This window comes from Nycticebus coucang, chromosome 12 (genome assembly GCF_027406575.1).
Source record: "Nycticebus coucang isolate mNycCou1 chromosome 12, mNycCou1.pri, whole genome shotgun sequence".
Lineage (NCBI taxonomy): Eukaryota > Metazoa > Chordata > Mammalia > Primates > Lorisidae > Nycticebus > Nycticebus coucang.
This window is the reverse complement of record NC_069791.1, coordinates 24,309,325-24,331,956: the sequence shown is the minus strand read 5'-3', so window position 1 is coordinate 24,331,956 and position 22,632 is coordinate 24,309,325. Positions and strand designations below refer to the sequence as shown.

The window sequence follows — 22,632 nt, the reverse complement described above, 5'->3', positions numbered from 1 at the left end:
AAAAGTTTTATATTATACCAAAATCATGGCCAGCATTCCTGGGACAGAGTTTTGCCTTCTGTGGCCACACAATATCAGCCCTTCAAATATCTGAAGATAGCGAAAGAGGTTATTCACTTGCCTTTTTATTAGATCAGTGGAATAGCTGTTAGAAAAATGTGGTAAACAATAATACTCTGAATTCAGTGAAATATTTGTGAAGCCTCTCATTGAACTATTGCAGAGTGAAAAATGTTGACTGACAGTATAATTATGTAGATTCATAACTAGGAGCTCATTGGCAGGTCAGTGTCAGGCTGGAGAGCTGATGTATCTGGGCAGTCTTGATGCTACATGGATCTACCCTGCAGGCCAAAATGCTCAACACTTTCATTCATGACTAAGCTGGCAACCTTGACTGGCATGGGATTTGAACTGATTCCAGAAGCAACTCTGGGAGAGAGAATGCATATGCCTAATGACAGTCATCTCAGGAACTGTGGGGCTCATTTCTTAATTCAAGTCTCTGATGAAAAGTCTACCTTTCAGAGAGCTTCTGTCTGATCTTACACAAATTAGCATTCTTCCCTGTAATAACTCTCTTCTTTATTTTTCTTTGTAGCACTTATTGCCACTTTCCATTGTCAAAAATCCAAACCTTTGGTTCTTTCCCATGAAATCATTTAATGGCCAAGTCATTAGCATGAGCTGTGCAGTGAATTGAACAACAAACTTAAAAGGAGCAAACTCAGTGGAGTGATTGCAGGGGATAGACAGATGCCTAGATCACATCCTTCCCCTTTGCATGCTAGAATCTGGGCCAGAGATTTGGTGTTCTTATTTTATCACTCTTAACATTTTGAGTGCCTTGTAGATAGTAAAAAAACAAATAGTTTCTGAGAGATTGTTTTATTATAGAGGCTATAGATGTCCAGTAGGTGAAGGAGAAAGAATCCAGACCCCTAGTTGACTGACTGCAGGACTGGGAGAGAGTATTTGACACCTGACTATAAAGGTTTTAGTGATGAGTATAAAGAGGATTTTGGTGGGGAGAAGAATGGAGCATAATGGAGACTAAAATAGTTGAGGGTAAATATACAGGTGTAATGTGAAGAATAAAGGTGATTTCAGAGGGATATGAGAACAGGGCAGACTGTGAAAGTACATGTGAGTTTCAGAATTGGATATACCAGGAAGCTCCAGATATATATGTTTTTACTTGTTGGATATGATTGACTGAAAACAAATTCGTGGTTATTAAAAGGAAAGGTGAATGCATTGGAAAGCCTAGAGCATTCCCAATGGAGATGATATCAGCCCCAAGGGGCAAAAAATTGGTCCTTGTAGGGCAAAAAAATCCTTACATGTTACAATGGTTTGTGGCCCTCCAAAGGACCATAGTGTATAAACAGACATCAGCATAGCTGTGGTACCTGTATAAATTCTATGGGGAAGGAAGTGGGATGACAGTGGGAATACACAGAAACATGGGCCTAATACCAGAGAGTAGAAGCCATAATAATTTACACAAGCTGTTCCCTGCTGTCTTAAGAGCTCTTCTTACTATATTATAGTTGGTATATTATAGTGGCTTAAGGAGTAGGCAGTGGCTGAGACGGGCTCAGAGAGACCTATGGATTAATTTATGTTTACTGTGTGCCATAGACTCTGCTAATTGTTGTCCATGTTGTGTGTTCACTGATTAAAGCCTTACAATGTGTTTGTGAGAGTTCTATGAATAAAACTTGCTCACAGCCACTCAGCTGTCAATGTGAAAGCCAGCCTCTCTATTAGCTTTATTTTCCTGATAAGTGGGGATAGCAAGATAGTCATACCTATTTACAAGTGCGTGTGAAATCACACCAGCTAATGTATGGATAGTGCCAGGTAGGAATGTCAGCTCTTTCATCTTCCACCTGTGGTTGGTAGCCATACTTGTCTGGATAAACCAAAGTTAGCAGTATTTGCTGTCTTTAAGCATAACATTCTACTTTAATTCATAAGAATATTATCCATAGCGGTTAATTAGTGTGACAAATGTACCACATTAATGTAAGATGTTAACCATGGGGGGAACTGAGTGTGGGTATGTGGGAATCCTCTGTACTTAAGTTCATAACTTTTCTCTAAATCTAAATCTCTTGTGACATAAAACATTTCTTTCAAAAAGATTCATTTCAAGCAATGAATTGAGTATGTTCTTTTAACTTGCAATTAAAAAAAAATCCAACTTCATATAGTCCAACAATGAAAATGTCAGTGAGTATGTGCAGGAATTGTAAACATTCTATACACGAGCCAGCAGGTGGCAGCGCACGCAAGCGTCTGAACTGGGGCCTAAAACCCAGCTTCTCATCAAATGAAGCCCTTTTCATTTTTCACAGAGTTTTCATTAATTTGTAGTGCCAAACATATACGATCCTGCCGCCTCTAAATACGTGTACGAGGCTATTGCTGAGAATAAAGTGGGCGTGAGTATGGGGTGGAGACATCAGCTCCCAGGCACGAGAGAGGTGAATTTCCCACTGAGGGAAGAGGCGGCTTTCCTGCCCAGCTTATGCACAGTCCAGGTATGGTGTCTGCAAACAGATGGCCAGCCTTCTTCTGCAGGTCTCTGCTTCACGTTACCCTCGCTGTGCTGGGCTCCCACCTGGTGCAGGTGGATGGATGATTGACTGAGTAGACCGGACTCCTTGGACTAATCAGCGATCCCCAGCTGTGCCAGCGCTAATCTCCAGTTACTGCTGGAACGAAAAGTGTCACCTCCAACTGAAATAAGGTTGGCGGACAGCTCTTGTTGAGATGGCTGAGGAGTCTCTGCTGCTCTTTGGTGTGTAGGAAAAGCAGTGTTTGTTAGAGGAAATCAATTTCTCTTTGGTAGATTATCCGGCCGCAGATAGAATTCACACAACAGAGGTTCCATATGGAGAAAGATGATTTTTTTTTTTCCTTAGGTTTAGGAGAGAGGAAGATAAATTATGTGAGCAAGTGAAAGGTAATGTAGAATAAAAGGGATATTAGTTAGACATTTTAGTCCTCAGCAAAGAATTTAGGGCTAATGGCCTCCATCTGATACAAAAGCCAATTATGCTAATGGCTCTCTTAGATGTAAAAGCTGCAGCCATAAGTCAATACAGACCTTTGCACTCAATATGTTTGCGTGGACACTAAGGTGATTCTTTTCCTTCTGTTCCCTGGCTATTCTCTAAGTTAAAATCATTTTTACCCTTTGATATATGCATGACCTGTAAGGTAATAGCACTGAATGGAACAGGGCTTTTTATAAGGCCATGATTGGATATGTCCTCCAAGCTGAGTCTTCTGTTATATTCAGAAGTCGTAGGAGAAAAAATAGACACCAGATGCTGTGAAAAACCAACATCAAGAGAAAGTTGTCATCTTTCTATCCAGGATAACATTTTTCACCAAATGCAAGGAGACTTTTCAATTTCTTTTGTGCGGAAGGTTAATCATTGAGATGGGTTAACGTACAGGCATTAGTTAGTCTTAGCAGTCTGTTAAATGATCAGGTTTATTGACTTTACAAAAGGTTACTTTGTGTAACCATTACATGGAAAGCAGAACTCAGTCGGGTGCAATATAAAGCATTGTTTTTCCCTTCTTCCGTCCCTAAAACCCAGTGCAGCTGGCCAGCTATTTCTGTATTTCTGTGCTTCTGATGAAATGTCAAAGCAGTCCCATAGCTTCAGTAATTTTTGATTACAAAGACAGTCTCTTAATAATCAAAATCCCCCACTTCATTCAAAGTTAAACCTTCTGCAGGAGTTCCCTGAAACTCCTCTCAGTCAAGCTACATGCAAGGAATAGTGCAAAGGTCTTTAGCTGCAACAAATCATTCCAAGGAAATTTTGTCAAAAACATTCCTTGTTCCTCTCTAATTTCCATATATCTTCCAAGAATAGATTGAATGAGGAATCTCAGGAATTTTTGGGGCGGGAGCACCATTTTTGCAAGTCCTGCATCGTAATCTAGCACATACTTCAGGATGGGCCTTTGTCCAAATATAGAGAGAAAGGGTCCCGTTTAAATATCCTGCCACATTTGTAACTTGGAAGGATTTGGGGGACATTGAGAATAAGTCAGTATGAATGAAAATAGCAGTGTGCTGGGATTCTTGTTTAGTGACTCTCAAAGAGCAATGGGAAATCAGTTACAAGCAGAGTTTAGGTATATACTGTTTTTCAAATATTTGGGTTGATAAAGTTTAAGGACCGCTGCTCCTTTTCACATTTTATATATTTTTTGAGACAGAGTCTCACTATGTTGCCCTGGGTAGAGTGCTATGGCATCACAGCTCACAGCAACCTCAAACTCTTGGGCTTAAGCAATTCTCTTGCCTCTGTCTCCCAAGTAGCTGGGACTACAGGTACCCGCCACAACGCTCAGCTATTTTTTGTTGCAGTTATCATTGTTGTTTAGCTGGCCCAGGCCAGGTTCGAACCTGCCAGCCAGGGTGTATGTGGCTGGCGCCCTACTCACTGAGCTACAGGTGCCAAGCCCCTTTTCACACTTTAATCAAGTCAAAATATTCTTGACATGTAATTTTAATTTTTATTATTTATTTATTCATTTTTTGAGACAGAGTCTCACTTTGTCTCTCTCATTAGAGTGCTATGGCATCACAGCTCACAGCAACCTCAAACTCTTGGACTCAAGTGATCCCCTTGCCTCAGCCTCCCAGGAAGCTGGGACTACAGGCACTATGTACAACACTCGGTTATTTTTTTAGAGAAAGTGTCTCCCTCTTGCTCAGGCTGGTCTCAAACTCCTGAACACAGTCAATTCACCCACCTCGGCCTCCCAGAGTGCTAGGATTACGATGTGAGCCACTATGCCCGCCCCAACATTAAAAATGAGAATATTAAACTAGAGGGATTTCTAAGGTATTTCCTTCAGCTCAAAATTATTTAACAATGATTTTCTTAAAGAATCAAAACAAAGGAAATAAAATTGTCAAAATATTATGTCTAATCCTGTTTGATTTTATTCACATACAGTAGGGAGTTTTGAAGATCAGTGAAGCTAAAACACGTTGGCACGATATATGAACTTAAATGGACAGCAAGTCTTCGCTGTATGAGAATTGAGGCCACGGTGGTTAAAGATGAACAGTAATTCCCAGCTATAGGTGGGAGCAACCATCACTGAATTATTTCATTCCAGTTGGGGTTTCTCTAGGGAAGCTTGTATTTTTTTATTAATTTTTTTTAAACTTAAGTCTCTATGTTCTCAGTTGTGAGTATCAACTTAAAACAGTCTTCAATCTGTGTGAAATGTGAATTTTTTTTAAATGGAAAATGTAGCAATATATTGCCCTTTCCAAATGAATTTTAATGTTTTTGATAGAGAAAAAACGTGATTTGTTGAAACAAGAAAATGGAGTTGGATATAATTACAGTAGTATTGAGGATAAACTATAAAGGGACTGTACTGATTAATAAAGGGCACCTGGAAGGCACATAGGAAAATTTTTAAAAATTTGAAAACGTCTTTCTACCGTCAGCCTATGGGGCAGTTTGGTAGAAAGCAGCAACATTAAATCTGACTTTTAGATTCTAGGTAGACAAAAGAAGGATGCTGGTAACCCAGAATCTCTTATTTTTCTTACCAGATGATTTTTTTATTTGGTGAGAGCCCACTGTAAACTCTAGCAGGCAAGGGAGACCACCCCACCTTCCCAAACCTCCTTAGAGATTCTATTTTTAAAAATATTCTCCAGCTTATTTTTTAAATAGAGATTCTATTTTAAAAAAGAATTCTCCAGCTTATTATTCTGAAATAATTTGGAAATGGTTGTTTCTGCCTATTGCTGGGAATTACTGCTTGTCTATTCCTGACTTGATTTGCGTGATAAACTGGACACAAATTCTAAAGTCTGGAGGGAGTTAGTGTAGGATGGCGGCTGTACAATCCTATTTCATTAAATGAAGGCAGGCTCAAATAACATCTTGGGTCCACTTACTACACCCACACGTGCCTGTCTGGATGTGTGAATGGATGTGTTAACACCAAGAAGAGTAAATGTTTGGGTGTTCACTAGAAGTCTTTGCTTTGGGCACTGCTGTTGTTTGTAGAAGACCCGTAAGGGATGAGAGGCACTTGGTTCATAGAAGCAGGTTAGGGTTTCACTGTGGTAAATGGCTGAGGACGTGTGAAGACAACCTACACGAAATGATGACTGTCTGTTTTAAATATATGGCATGTGGTTATATATGAGTTATTTAATTTTTCTTACCTTCTTTTTGGGGTCTCTTTGTTATGTAGGTTTGGAAGTGATATCATTTGTTCTTATTTGCTGAATCAGTATATTTTATTTCCTTACACATAAAAACACATCAAAGGTAGCTCTTGTGCCCTGCGCATTCTTTTTTTTTTTTTTTTCTTGAGACAAAGTCTCACTTTATTGCCCTTGGCAGAGTGCCATGGCATCACAGCTCACAGCAACCTCCAACTCCTGGGCTTAGGTGATTCTCTTGCCTCAGCCTCCCAAGTAGCTGGGACTACGGGCACCCACCAGAATGCCCAGCTATTTTTTTGTTGCAGTTTGGTTGGGGCTGGGTTTGAACCTTCCACCCTCGGTATATGGGGCCAGTGCCCAACCCACTGAGCCACAGGCAGCACACATGCCCTGCTCATTCTGACTAGCATCAGCAGAGGAGTCAAGCCAGCAACTTCTTTTGGTGTTGTGATATGCAGAAATAGATAGTTACATCCATGCATTATTTAAATCATAGAAAATGGCATTTTAATCTCTGGAAAGGCCTCTTTGAATAATAGACTAAATTAAAAGGAGACAAACTTATGTCCTTATAGTGGTTCTGTTAGGGGCGTGACCTAGAGTAGACTTCTTGAGAACTCAGATTCCTAATTTGTAAGATGAAGTGCTTAAACAGATGAGCTTTAAAATTTTCTTCAGCTCAAAATTCTATCAATTGAGTTCTTGATATCAAAAAGAAACTTGACTCTATTAAAAATATGAATGACCCCCAAATTAGTTCTTATTTTTTCCATTTAAACTATTCCTTCGTACATAGAATTCAAAAAAGGAAATCATGACATTTCTTTGCAGAGATCTGAATACCGCTGGGCTATGTAGTCTGACCACTCACTTGTGAAAATAACTTGCAAAACTGGAAGCCGCAGAAGAAGTCTAAGTTAATGGAAAATCTCTAGCCTCCTTCTCCTCCGAGTGTGTTTTTAGAATTAGGCACTTCAGCACCTGAAGCCAGAAAAGAAAAAGAGAAAGAGAACCAAATCAAATAATAGCAAACTCTGACGAGAACTCTCCTTTGCAACTCAGACTTCCTGCTCTTGGCTGGAGAGTCTGCATTTCCTATAGAGGCCTTATGGTTTAATGTAGAATCCCAGCCCCCTTCAGTGAGTTTGGGGAGAAAATTCCACGTATCTCTCAGAGCATTCGTCAAAGTTTCTTCCTTATGAAGCCCTGTCATTTCTCCAAATCCCCCCTACATATTATGAGAGGAAGAAGTGGCTTTTTATTTGGAATGCTGGTTGTGACTTCAGATTGTCCGTGAAGGCCCTTTGTTTGGTCTTTATTGAAGTCTGTCACCAGCCATCAGCAATAACACTTGCTCCGCCTGCTCCCATGTGATGTATTGATATGTACGCAACAATAGGTTATAAATTGAAATAAAATATGCATTTTTTCATAATTTATCAGCATTACGATGGCACAAAAAAAGGCAGTCTTATGAATAATACAGAGCTCTTGGGCGGGCATTATGTACTGTAGGTAATAAAGGCAGCCTCTCCCCTGGACTGCCAGGAGAGTTGTAAAGCAGAACGCATTAGTTCAGCCCTGTGATAATAAATCATTTTACTATGTCATTAGGCCCTGGCTAACTTTTACTCCTGAGGTCTGAAAGAACAGTGTGCCATACGGCTCTGGTTGGTTTCTGAAGTGTTTAGACGGGCTCTGATTCTCCTGGGGGATGTTTTGAGTGAGCGATATAGTTAGGTAACAAGTGGCAGTATTTCTCAGGTATCGATATCGTGATGCCTCCTGTTGTTTTATTGCCTGGAGTGGCTGATTTTGTCCTAATTGGGACCGTAGTTCTTCTTTGTGTCTCTATTTGCAATATGGTGCAGTGAAAGTTCTTCCTTTGTGTGGTGCAACCGCTCTGAGTGGTATCTCCCGCCTCAGAGTTATCTTTGCATGGACGAGAAATCAATGAGACCTTCATGCTCTTATTTCACCCTCTTAAAAAATATAGATAACCTTATAGAAACTGTTTTTCTTAGAGTTTCAGTGGCCATCAGGTCATTACATGTCTTAAATGGAAACAGCCCTGTCTCTTTGGTAATGACCTTCATATTTATACATATGAATACTACAAATTCACTGTTAACAGACAAAAGGCAGGCCATAATTCATGGTTTAGAACAATAGTTTGTCATATACACCACAAGATGTTTTAACTCTCAGGAAAAACTTCTGTAGTGACAATGTAAAACTTGTATTTTAAAAAAAACTTAGGGCAGCACCTGTCGCTCAGTGGGTAGGGCGCCAGCCCCATATACCCAGGGTGGTGGGTTCAAACCCAGCCCCGGCCAAACTGCAACAATAAAATTAGCTGGGTGTTGTGATGTGTGCCTGTAGTCCCAGCTACTTGGGAGGCTGAGGCAAGAAAATCACCTAATCCAGGAGTTGGAGGTTGCTGTGAGCTGTGATGCCATGGCACTCTGCCGAGGGCGATAAAGTGAGACTCTGTCTCTAAAAATTAAAAAGTAAATAAAACTTAGACACAAAAGAGCCTGTAATACAATAAAGGCCTTACAATGTAATTCTGAATAAAGTTGTATGGTCAGATAATTATCAAAAGACTCTATAATTAAAGTTGGAATTTAGAATTGCCCAGGACTCAGATTATAGCTTAATGTATCTGTCAGACTTCCTAGTTTTAATGAATACAACTGTATTAATTATAAATGTGGAATTAATAAAAGTGAATACCTTCATTATAAAAAAAAGAATCATGTTTAAATAAGCTTTGTTAGAATATTCAAGCATTCTGCATATTTTTAAATTTCCTTTAGAATATCGGCAGGGATAATGGTTTGTTCATATGTTGAAAAGGCCCAGTTTTTTTTTGTTTGTTTGTTTTTTTTTAGGACAGAGTCTTACTTTGTCACCCCTCAGTACAGAGCTGTGGCATCACAGCTCACAGCAACCTCAAACTCTTGGGCTTCCGTGATCCTCTTGCCTCAGCCTCCCAAGTAGCTGGGACTACAGGCGCCTGCCACAACACTCAGTTATTTTTAGAGATGAGGTCTCACTCTGGCTCAGGCTGGTCTCAAACCTGTGTGCTCAGGCTGGGAGCGCCTCAGCCTCGTACGTACTAGGATTACAGGCATGAGCCACTGCGCCTGGCTAAAAAGGCCTAATTTTAAACCATTCTTTTGGCTAAGAATATACACCTACATTTTTAACATGTCACAATTTTTTCACATGGTAGCAAAGATCTGAAAATAATTATGAAAAACACTAGATGGAAAATAACAGCTGATATAAAGGAGGTGAAACGCATTTCATTTTGTTATTATTTTCTTATGTTACAAGTGTTTAAACTAATTCTGAAAAAGTACTTTAGCTCTTTTTTTTTTTTGATGCATATGATCACTTACCAAACTTACACTGTCTTGATCTAAGTATCATATCCACACAATAACATTTACTGCTGTGTAATAGTATGGCTTATAACTTAAGCCATTTAAACCCTGCAAACTAATTAGAGTCATAAAACTATATTAATAGTACATTTTAATCCACTGGTATATTAACCAGTATGGGTGGCTATGTGCTTTTCATACAAAAGATTCTGAAGTAGCCTGACAAAAAAATATATGGATTGAAACAGGTGGGAAGTAACAGTTCAGGCCCAGTGTTCCTTCCTGTCTCTGGAATGTAAATGCAAGGACTGTTAGCAGCAACACGGCAGCTGAGCTGCATAAAGATGGCCAATTTCTAAGGCAACCAGAAGTTATGTAATAGACGGCCCTTTTAGACCACATCAACTCGACTTCATTTGGAAGCAAATATGTAGTCAGTGCAGCAGGCGAGGCACACCACGGCTTTCCCGCATAGCAAATGGCTTGTGTGGCCTCCGTTCCACACCAGTGGGTCCCTGGACCTGGCTTCCACAGAAGAGATTGCTGCCGTCCAGCAACACAGGGGTTAGGAAAGCATGGAGCACTGTGGTGACAGCAATTTTGAAGACAGATGCTTTCTGTTTGTCTCCAGATTGGGGACAGTGAAGAAAATAGCCGTGCAAAGTCCTTTTCCATTAACTTACCTCTTCTTTCTGCTTTGTGAGTATACCCTAAAGAAGAAAGTGACATTCTGACTGCATGATGGATCTCTAGTGATTGTTATGAAAGAGTTGGAGATTTTGACAGCAAACTCGGGCATGCTGTCAAATATTAAGCTTAAGACTATCTACTTATTTGTGAAACCACTGGGTGTGCAGGAAATGTTGGTGCTGGGCCCTTCCTTTGGTTTGTGTGTAGCTAGAGTTTATTTGATGTCTGAAACCCATTTTGCTTTGGAATAGAATCCTCTTAGCATCCCTCTCATAAGTTCAGATGAAAAATGATTTAAAATACTATGGTTGGCTAACACACACTGCTTTTACTTATGGGAGATGTTCTTAAATAAAAAAAAATTCAAAGCAAAGTATGAAATATGCTCTAATAGGAAATTTTAGACAACATTGAATGAAATATTTTTTAAAAATGCTTTGATTCAAAAACAGCTTTTGTTTGGAAAACAGAAATTTGGAAATGGTCAGTCTGTGGTGTGACACTTTAAAGAAAGCAAATAGGTTGCTGATTTATCACATTTGTCATGAAATTCTTTTTTGCCATTTTATTTAGGAAAATAAAAAAACAGAAAATTGTTTCACATATATATGTATAAAACACTGTTAGGAAAAAATGCTTACATATGCATACACAGGTGTTTTAGGGCACACATACATTCTGACATGTATATAAGCATTTTAACTTGGAGAAAAGATCTTAAAAATACAAAATGTAGTATTAATTTTACTTAATGAATTTTCAGGCAATAATTCTGAAATAGACCATGACTAAACCCAGTAGGTATAATTTCATATGTTTACCTTCATCCCAAGAAAATAGGTATTCAAAAATCGTTCAGAGAAGGAAGGAAAAACATACCGTTTCTTCCTATCTTATCAGGCAGTCCTTAGTTTTCTTGGATTTAGCATGAATACTTACTTTCCCTCGTACTTTCAGATTCTTTGTCTCCATTTTTAAAAATTTACATTTTCCCAATTGTAAATAATTTGACTCATTTCTTTAAACATTCTTCAATTCTATATTTATATCTCTCTAAATTGAACCAAACATACATTACCATCATGAAATATAAGCCTCCTTTTTAAAGAAATGGTATATTTTGCTTGTTTCCAAAGTTGCTTTTTTTAACATGCTAAAATTAATCTTGGGTAAATTCCGAGATGGAATTTACAGAACACTTTCAAATACTTAAATACTGTTGCTAGATTATGCATGCTTTTATACAGGTATAAAGATACAAAAATGTCATTTTACTTGCTGACTAGGAACTTTATGGACATTAAAGATGTTGAATAATTTCTGAGATATTGGTGATCAGAAATACTGTCATTGGTCCTAATTAAAAATGCTTCTAAACATGAGGTGTAAATGCAAGAACCAAGGACATCAAGCCTTGCCTTAGCTTAGCTTAGGTGAAGGGCTTTGTGATTATTGCAGCATTTCCTAGACAGAGCTAGAATTGAGCAAAGCCCCGATTTTCTCATTCTGTAGCCATGTAAACTTGGCTGTATTACTTAAACTCTCTGAATGTCAGTTACATCATCTATAAATTGGGAATAATGATTCTCAGAGTTTCTGAAGGATTTGAAAGTGCTCAGTAAGTATGCTTTTCTTTATTGGTTGTATTATTCATTCCCAATTTCTCAAAGTCAAAAGTAGCCCTCAAACACAGTCGGCGCCCAATACTCTGTAAACATGTAATGGTTATAGTTGTTGAGAACAGAACGACATGAGTCTTGGTTTGTACACTTCATATGTTCAAATTTCATAAACAGGGGCTCTGAAGGGAATAGATTGTGAAGGGCTGGGAGGGAAATAAGATAACTTTGTGTATTGCACATGGAAGATCTATGGGGGAGAGGAAAAATGATGTGATTAGTCCTTCTCCATGGAGACCTCCATTATATCCATTACATTTACAATACACTTTCGAATATTAAAATACTATTACATTTCCTCTTGGTGCATGAGATGCTCCCTTGCCAAGGGTCTCAGCACAGTAAGCCTGAGCACCAAACTGGAAGCCAGGACTGGAATAGTCAGGAATCTACTGGCCCCAGGAAAACAGGCTGGAGGGGCTCTGCATCCCCTCTGTGGTGTTTGGCAATCTCTAGCACAGGAGAAGCAATCGACCAGCACGCGCCCACACAGCCATCCAAGCATGAGTACCGGGGGCGGAGGAAGGCATGGGTCGGGCGTGATGGTTCTTAGGCAGGGAAGAAATGTCATCCACAGCTGCAGCTATGAAGTTACGAATTATAGTGAACAGAGGGACGGAGAAAAGCGAGAGAATAGCAGATTTAACAACCAAGTGGAGAGAGTCGCTAATTCCTTCTAGAAGGCTCAGAAATCCTTCATATATATATATATTTTAACTTGATGTGATTCTTTCATTTAATTTAAGATAACTCTTGACTCTGTTTTTAGTTCCCGTTCCCACTACTTGGGCTAGAATTAGTCCTTCAACTCCAAACAGGGCAGATATTCACTTTTTAAGTATTTGCAATATCACCTTGCCTGGAAACGTGAGACGCCGATTCATAAAATGACGTTCTAAGTAGGTTGCTAACCCATTGTGTTCCGGAATTGGATGAGAATGTGGCACATGAAGTGTGCACTTGAATAAGATTCAGCGACCTTGGAAAATACGTTCTAGAAAATTGTCCATCAGACCTTTATGGATAATGTTTTAAATACTGTATTTAAAAACACTGGCTGAAGGTTTTAATAAACAACCTCCAAATCTCAATGACTTAATCCAGCAAATGTCTGTTTCTCACTGATGAAAACTGCAGTGTGACTGTTCCTGGCCCGGCAGCTCTGCTGGCTGGCTCTTTTCTGAAACACGGCTCTGAACTCTGGGGTTCTGGCGCTTGGTGGCTCAAGTGCCGTCTTGGAGCGTGTAGCCCTTGCTTTTGGCTGCTCCCTCTGGGTTGGGGTGGTAGCGAATGGGAGACGGGTGGGGCGGTGGAGAAGAGAAGGCTGCCTGGCTTATTTAATGGCCAGGCTTGGAAAAAGTGTTTGGGACTGTTAACCACATTCCCCCAGGTGGCAAGTTACTCATGGAGCATCGCCAAGATGCAAGAGGTCCTGGGCAGTGTCGCCTTCCTGGTGCTGCTGAGGAAGAAGTAGAGCCACACAGACAGCCAGTGTGCAGCTCTGTCACCTCCACTCCAGTGGCTGGCTACTGCTTTCGTCCCATATCCAACTCTTACCAGGTTCCTTTCCCACCTGTGCTCCTGCTCTGGTGGAAGCCGTCACCTGCTGGCCAGCAAGCTAGTGGCTGCTCGCCACTCCCTCTTGCTACTATGAACAATGAATGTCATGGCCAGGTGCCAGCAATTTGGGGGATTTCCTTAGTCTCTTTAAGTTTCTCCTGTTTTGAAAAAGTAAACTCACCACTAATATACATCCCTAGCATGTTGTACTCCAAGTGGTGGCAGAAATAACTCACCCTGGCAAAAGGAAATCACCCTAGAAATTACCAGAGGATGTGACATAGATTATTTAGTGTAATGGCTGAAGGTGTTTTCAGTAAAATGCAGCGTATGCTGTGTTCCCTGATCCCATTTGTCCTCTTAAAATTAATTTCTGTAGTGTTTCACAGTTACCTGTTTAATTATTCATTCTAGATGTCATGGAGAATGATACAGTACTGCAAAATAAAGCCAATAAAACAAGTTTCTAATGCTAAATATCAAGGCTGGAAAATATGACCATTACAAATAAGCAGGAATCTGTCTTCCCTTTTCATAAGTATTCCACAACGACGTGCCATGCAATAAACAATAGTGACGCTTGGATTAATTTGAAGATGTTTGCATAAATATGCTCAGAGTTTTATAGTATCTCTCCTTTTTTTTTTTTTTTGCTCTACAGTTTGTTTGTATCATAAGAGTACGTGTTTCCCAAGCAAAATTTTCACCTTAATCTTTCATGCCAATGAAATTTCCACTTCTGTTTGCAGTGTAGTATTAGGGGAGAGGCATAAACTTCTGGAGTCAAACAGACCCAGTGCAAGTCCTGTGTTTAGCACTCTTGCCACACAAGTTACCCCTCATTTCAAAGGCCATTTCCCACCTGTAAAACATACTTCACAAAGTTAGAGTGTGTATGGAACTAAATGTTATAAAACAAAACAGAATTTCGCATGCTGATTTGCCTTTTTCTTAAAACAGTGACTAATATCTATGAATAATTTGATATGATTATAAGTGGCTAGGTTGATTTCAGAGGGTAAAAATGTAAGTAAGAATAGTGTGAGGAGGCCGGGCGTGGTGGCTCATGCCTGTAGTCCCAGCGCTGTGAGAGGCCGAGTCCGTAGATTGCCCGAGCTCAGAGGTTTGAGACCAGTATGAGCAGCAGTGAGCCAGAGTAAGACCCTGTCTCTACTAACATCAAAAAAAAAAGAATAGTATGAGGGTTGTTAGAACTTTATGAGAATTATTAAGTGAGTGTCTCATCAACACCACTGAAAAGATAATGGAGTAATCTCTTCAAATTTTCAAAGATAATGTTTCAAACTAGAATTCCATATGCACTCGAGCTTTTTTTAAAACATGAGGTCAAAACAATGACGATTTCAGAAATGCAAGACCTCCAAAAGTTTATCTTTCACTCACCCTTCCTAAGAAGTTATTTGAAGGTGCCAAACAGTCATGAACACCAAGAAAAAGGAATATTCGAGAGTAAAAAAACACTGGAACCAATCCACTAAGTTTAATTGCAAAGAATTCCTATATTGTCATCCGTACCTCAAAAATAGTTCTCAAGTCTAGAAATTATAGGCAAAGGAGGACAGAGAGGAAATGGATTTAATTCAAAGATAAAATTACTAAGAACATAGAAGCTATTTATTGTGAAGCAAAAGAACAAATAAAGAGAATTAAACCATCCCTTCCTTGCCCCAAATTAAACATCCAAAAACTCTACAAGAAAATAGGGCATAGGTATATAATAACAAAGCAAAATATAGCATTCTTTTGAGCAGTTGATGAAATAAGAAGAGAAAACCATTTAATTGTAATACCAGGATATTTTTTTTATTTTTTTTTAGTTTGCTTGCTTTTATCCTTTCAATACCAGGATATTTGAATTTTAAATAGCACAGAAATAATAACATTGGCCTAAAATTAAAAAGAAATCAGACAGCACAACGTAGGGGCATTTGGGACACCTTCTGGGGATGGGACACAACCACAACAGGGGCTCTTCCAAACAAATGCAAACATTGTAACCTAAGTGTACCCTCACTTGAATCTGAAATAAAACAAGGAAAAGCATCAGACAGAACAAATAAAATCCTTAACCCAGAGGGTAAATAATATGTCTCGGAGGTCTCTGGTCGTGAGTTGACTCCAGCTTCACTATGTGATGTCTGCAAGGGCATTTTCCCTGGGGTTGTGAGTTTTTGCTAACGAATGATATCTAAGGCCTGTTCTCTGAAGCTTATTTTAAATTTGTTCTGATGATATTAAAATTGGGGGCAGACAGTAAACTAGTGCTTGGATGACCTGAAAGGTGCTAGGACTTTGAAAAAAAAAATGGTTTGTTAAAGAAAATGTATCCAATGTACTCAGCCCTACTATGAAGCTAATTTATAGCTTTCATATGAAGGCTATAACCCAACTATAGCACAAGACTATGGGGAAAGGGCCAAGGGAGGGGAGGGGAGGGGGGAGGTTAAGGTGCAGGGAGGGTAATGGGTGGGGCCACACCTACCGTGCATCTTAGAATGGGTACAGGTGAAACTTACTAAATGCAGAACACAAATGTCTTCATACAATAACTAAGAAAATGTCATGAAGGCTACGTTAAACAGTTTGATGAGAATATTTCACAATGTGTATGAAACCGGCACATTGTATCCCTTGACTGCACTAATGTACACAGCTATGATTTAATAATAAAAAAAAGTAAATTTTACCTAGTGCTATTGGTGGGACATAGAACATACTATTCTTAAGTGGAAAGGAGAGAATCTTTCCTTCCCCTTCATTCTCCAGCCACCCTCAGTGGAAAATTGTGACCCTATAACTTGTGTCTTGAGCCCTTGGGCATGTGGTTCCCAAACACTCACTTAGTGGGGGTAAAATGATATAAATGTTTTGACTAAATGAAGTATTACTTTAGAAATGTGATGTTTAATATAGTCATCCTTTAAGAGGCATCCAAAGGGGATCCAACTGGGAAGGAAAAATCCGTGAAGCAACTTGTTAGCAGCCCGAAAGCCCCTTCACTTTACTCAGAGTGCCATATGGTACTGGGACACCTTTGAAGTCTCCCAAAGTAGATTTGTCACTCTTCTTCCACTGACCTTTTCAGATTCAATTCCTAGTCTTCCCTTTAGTGTACAGAAACCAATTCATATTTTCCAGCCCAAATGTAACTTTTAAACTTTAATGGTAAATTTTTATATGATACAAATAATATAGGAAATTAAAAATTCCCACTAAGCCCACTCAGAGAAAACACTATTGATAGCTGTGAGTATTCAAATATAATTTTAAGAACTGAACTGAATTCAGAATCATTCCCAGTGACGATGTACTCTGTGTATTCACACACTTTACTATTTGTAAATTATATGTTCTTTTCATGTTTTCCCTGCTAAGAATGTTATTCTGATTGAAAAATCCTATATGAATAAATTTGAAGATTTACCAATATATTGTCACTCAAGTTTAGTTTTTGTTTGTTATAGAGACTCTATCCCTTGGTAGTGTAGTATACATTTTTAGGCTTCATTTTATTTATGGCAGTGGTTCTCAACCTTCCTAATGCCACAATGTATTTTCATTATTAAAAAGGTGTTACGACCCACAGGTTGAGAAACGCTGATTTATGGCTTTCTGAAATTTTAAACATAACGATATGCTTTTTGTGGAAGCTTTCTTTGTGAATTTCCTGATGAGGATTGGTTGAGAAAAGGTTTCTAATAAATTAGAATGAAACTAAAGGCACTAAAATGAGCAAAAGCCGTGAAGTAGACGCGTACAGTGGCTCTCAGAAAGGAACATGAATGTGCCAGATTACAGTTAACGTTTGAATTTCAGTTACTGATCAATTAGAAAGATAAGACTGGCGGGGAATCTTTTTCACTGAGAAGGCAATAGATGCCCCTCTGTTCTCTGCACTGGTCTAGTGGAGGTCAGTTGTCCAGGACCTGCTCTCTGGTTCCTGTTCGAGCCCAATCAGTCTGTCGTGTGACCATGCTTCCCCCCTAGGCCTTGTTGTCTAATTCCTCTTGTTCCTATTGTTCTGCCAGACTTGCCTCCTTCCATTAGGCAAATAGTCTTCTCTCCGAGGCCAGTGAGATTTCAGTAACCACAATGAACAGGGGGCGACCCTGGGTTCTTCGAGGAATTCTTCATTTCGCATGTAATATTATGGGGCAAATAACTATTAAAAATAGATAAAGAGAGCTAGCTATTTTCTCAAGCTGCTTTAATCCCTAAAGAAAATTAGCCAGAAACTTTCTCTGAAGTGCTCCTATTTTTTCGCTTCACAGTGGAAAGTAAAATGAGAGAGAAAAATAGACCACGTGTGCGCGTGAGAAAGAGATACTGAACTTTTCTGCAATTAAGCTTTCATCTGGACTTTCATTTCTCAAACCTTTGCTTAGGACTCTGATTGTTTTTTTATCTTTTGTAATCATTAGACCATTAAGATGTAACTTGTGAAGTTTATTTTAATTATTGACTCTGAGCGCAGATCCAGATTGGTGGTAGATACCAGAACTCATTCATTTTATAATTTCCAGGTGTTTGAGGCTTTGTTGTTGTCCTTACAACCTTTCTTCGCAGTGACATTATTTGCTGCAAATTGCTGTGCCAACTTCATGTGTTGGTTCTTAAAGACTAAAGCTTTCTGAGTAATTTTTCAGGTAACACAGTCTTATAATTTAATATTATGGGGAATCAACTGTAAATAATTCTACCATGTTTTTACATTATCAAATCGAGCTAGTTTTCAAAGCATATTTCACTGTGTATTTCTGTTTTGCAATAACAGACTCAGCAAATTCAGTCACTAAAAGCCATTTAAGTGTATTTATATGTTAAGGTCCTATGTAATTTATATTTTTATCTTTATAAAGCAATCATAATATTACTTTATGATGCTGTCATGAAAAAAATTCAAAAATAGGAGCATGTCACCATACTTTATCAAAAATAGACTTCATGTGTGTATAGTTATTGAATTATCTATTTTGATCTGGAGTAACCTCCATCAGTATTATTCTAAGATGAAGCTTATAATATGTATTGATCTATATTTGTGTCATTTTATATAATATATATGATTGTATCATTTTAGATACATACTGCGATAAGTATATTCTAAAAAGTGGAAACTATTTAATAATTATAGCAGCACTGCATTGCTTTTGCATAGCTGTTTTAACTATTCTTTTAATATATATTTCTTTTATTCTCCTACAACTTTTTGAAATGAATACATTTGTGGGTGGTGCCTGTGGCTCAAAGGGGTAGGGCACTGGCCCCATATGCTGGAGATGGTGGGTTCAAACTCAGCCCTGGCCAAAAACTGCAAAAAAAAAAAAAAAGAAAAGATAAGAAAGAAAGAAATTTGTAATTATAGAAGAACCTCTGTAAGTTGACCAGCCAAGAGACTAGGACAAAGTGGTCAACACAGAGGGGTGGTCAACATGAGGAATTCGGCCGACTGTACTGATACGTATGTATGGTACTTGTCTGGTCTGTGAAAATAAGGTCAATTTAATGAGGGGGGTCAATGTAGAGAGGTGATCAGTTTTGGATGTTGTACTGTATTTGTATTTGTTTTTACAATAATAAACTTTCACGGCAATAAATGATATGCCAAAATCCCAAACCCTGATAAATTCAGCACCACAATGAACTCAACAGTTTTCCTGAAATGGTTCAATGGTGTACCAAATACAGATAGTCAATAGAAAGAATTAAAATAAGTCTTAATTTTCTTTGGAGATATATGTGTGTGTGTGTGTGTGTGTGTGTGTGTGTGTGTAATTTTATGTGGAATGATTCAATAAACTTTCCAGCACACCCAGAAATGCCCCCAATTAAAATCAGACATATATTAGAAATATTTCATAATATGTAGGTTTTATTTTTTCCCTTGTGATCATTATCTCTTCTGTGAGAAATGGCCTCTAATAAAGATATTCATTTGGCCTCAGGATATGTGTACATTAAGGAAATAAAGGCTCAAGAGCTTTCCCTATAACAGCCGTAAGATATTTGTCAAACATCCCTAGGGCCTTTCACATACTGGTCAGCCGTACAGAGATCATTATGAAAACTTCATGTAGTTTTTCCTGTGTAACTTTGTGATCTGTCAGAGCTTTTATATGTTCTTAGACGTCACTGTGCTTTATGGAAAGCTTCAGGGAAAATAAATATGACTTTCTAGACCCAGAAGTAGAAATGACAGTGGCATAAAGAGATCAAGGTTATCAAAACTGGAGTTCTGTGTTAAGGCTTCTGTTTATCTGCAGGGAAGCCACCAAGGTGAAAGGGGTTGTTGTTATTTTTAAAATACTGGATTATCTGGAAGTTGAATTTCTTATCAGCATAGGTTATCTTGGGTTTCCAATTCTAAATGTTGACCTTATTTTTGATATCATCTCTGTCCTTTGACAGTTATTAACTTACAGATGAGGCTGGAGAATATCCCCCGAACTCATATGTCTGTGATGGTATTGTGAATATTTGATTGCAAAGGGGGAAAAAGACAGAAATGATGAGAAAGGAAGTATAAACATCACACCCATCGGGACGTACTGTCTTGCCTTTCAGCTACCCACTGCGAGGATTTTTAGTGTTCTGTATTTAATATACTTAGCTTTTCAACTGTCAGTATTTTAAGCATTCCCTTTGTTATTTATTCAACAGTGGAATGACTCTTTTCTTGCCATCATGAGCACTGTTTCTATTTTCCATGTTACACAAGTGAAATATGAGTATCTACAGGCTCCCTGATCTTTTTTTTAAGATACAAAGATAAGACGTAAGGACACCATTCTTATAGAAAGGTGAAATCACATTATTAGGGCTCTATCCTTTTCTGTACATAATTCAAAAGTTTTTAATATCTTACTTAACTAAAAGGCTTATTTTAGCCAACTATACTATCATAACTCAAAAAAATGATAATTTTAAATATAACAGCTTTTCTGTAAGTGATGGTTACCAAACAACGTTTTGGGATTTTTTTTTTCCTTTTTCATTGCAGCATAGCAAGAGAAGCAAGTTTAGATAATGGTTCGCAGAATTTAGATATTAGGAGTCCTAGTACCAAAATGTGGGTGGAAAGGGCCCAGAATTTGTTTTAGAGTCTCACGATTCCAGATTCAAAATAAAACCCTCACCAAATTTGGCCATCTGGTGCCAAGGCAAGTGATTTAACCTTCTTGAATCTCACATGACTCTTCTCTAAAAGTGACCTAATATTACTTTTCAAATCTCTTGGTGAATTATTTGAGGTAATGCCTTTAAATTATCCAGCACAAGTTCATAATACAGTATCTGTTCAGCAATATTTTCTCCTCTTTTTTTGTACAATATTTCACATGATAAATACACATACCTGTATGTTTTTGTATATGTATGTATATAGACATGTACACATAAACGTGTGTACATGTGTGTATATTTGCAGCTGTGTTATTCAGAATACTTGGACTGACCTCAAGCATGACATTTCTTTGAATTTTCTTTTCTAATGTTAAAAATGTATAAACAATTTATATTTCTACATTATTATATATTTTAATGTTAAAATAATATCCACATTCACCACTCCCCAAAGTAAGATGGTCAAACCAGAAAATACTCAATATTGATTGAAGGGGTTTTTGTGTATTCTGTTCACCAGTATATATCCAAGGGAAGGGGTGACTATCCCAGTTTTCAAAATGTAACCTGAATGATATTTTGAGGATGATTTGTGTGCAGAGTTTTTTTAAAAGATGGAAGGATGTACAGGATTAAAGATGTAAGCATGCCATTGAGAGCCACGTGATCTTGCATAACCTCTCGCAGACACTTGCATTGTTTCCTAGGTGATGGATTTTTATAGAATCAGATTCATAATCCTGAAAGGAAGTTAAATCTTTTTCTTTTGTTCATGCTGACTTTTGCACAATGGGTTTTGGAAAAAGTTCCTTTATGTAGTTAAAAATTCTCCATTTATTCAGTGAGTTATCAAGGCTTGCAGACATGTTTTCTGTCTATGATCTTTTATAACTTCTAGTTTATCGACTTCTCACTTTAGACTCCTTCCCTCACCCATAATGAATGAAATCGGATGCAGGTGATTTCAGTGAACCTATAAGCAGCACCTAAAGGGGCGTTCACATGTTGAGAATGGATTATAAAGATTTCTGCTCTAGAGGATGCTATTTTAGTCCTGACCTAGTTTCCTGATAAGCTGAGACTCACTTTTGTGGACCAGGATACTACATGTAATTTTGTCTGTTGAAAATGTAAAAGCTCCCGGTATTGAGTCCACAGTGCTGGTCCTAGCACTGACAGAGTCAGCGAGCTGTGACACGTGATCTGACGAATTATCCACGGGAAGTACATTGTCGCAAGGCAGGGTAAAGATGGTCTTCAGGGAAACCTCCACAGCAGTTACAGTTATTGCTACAAGTTTGCTACTTTCATAATGTTGTCAGCATTGGCCAGTAAATCAGTAAAATTACCAGTCAGAACATGCCCTTGCAAAATATGACACGGCAGTGTTACAAAGGAGAATTTTAGTGAAAACTCTCCAGAGTCCTTTGTGCTAAGTGCCTTAGGGTGATTCCCTGTTGGCCTGTGCTTTGATCAGAGTCAGGTACATTCTCAAGCCTACGGGCTTCCTAGAAGTTTTCTTTATCCACACAACATAGTCCGAGACCTTTGCATCTCTCTATAAGATCAAGGCTGCATACTATATATATCCAATTATAAAAATGCTGTTTATAAATAAAAATATTGGAGAAATCAACATTTTTCTCTGACAATCTCATATTCATCTGGGTTTCCGCAAGACTCAATCTAGTTAATTACTCAATATTTTATTTTATTTAAATATTGAAAGAGCCATATCTAATTTGTCATCCTTCTGTTCACCGGCAGTCCCTGGGTTATGAGTAAGATAGGTTATGTAGGTTTGTTCTTGAGTTGGATTTGTATGTAAGATGGAACAGGTACTTTTTTTACCTATTACCCCTACTAACTTCCATTCATGAGTGTGAGTCAAACGTCACTTGGATGTTTGTAACTCGCAGACTTACCGTAA

At 38.3% G+C, this 22,632-nt stretch overlaps 1 protein-coding gene and 1 pseudogene across 1 annotated transcript in view; both read left to right on the top strand.

Annotated features, from left to right (window-relative positions):
• The window catches only part of PDZRN4 (PDZ domain containing ring finger 4), a 376,475-nt gene that overhangs the window by 67,912 nt on the left and 285,931 nt on the right, over nucleotides 1-22,632 (top strand). The gene's annotated exons all lie outside the window — the stretch shown is intronic.
• Nucleotides 1-22,632, top strand: part of LOC128561040 (uncharacterized) — a 46,032-nt pseudogene that overhangs the window by 13,332 nt on the left and 10,068 nt on the right.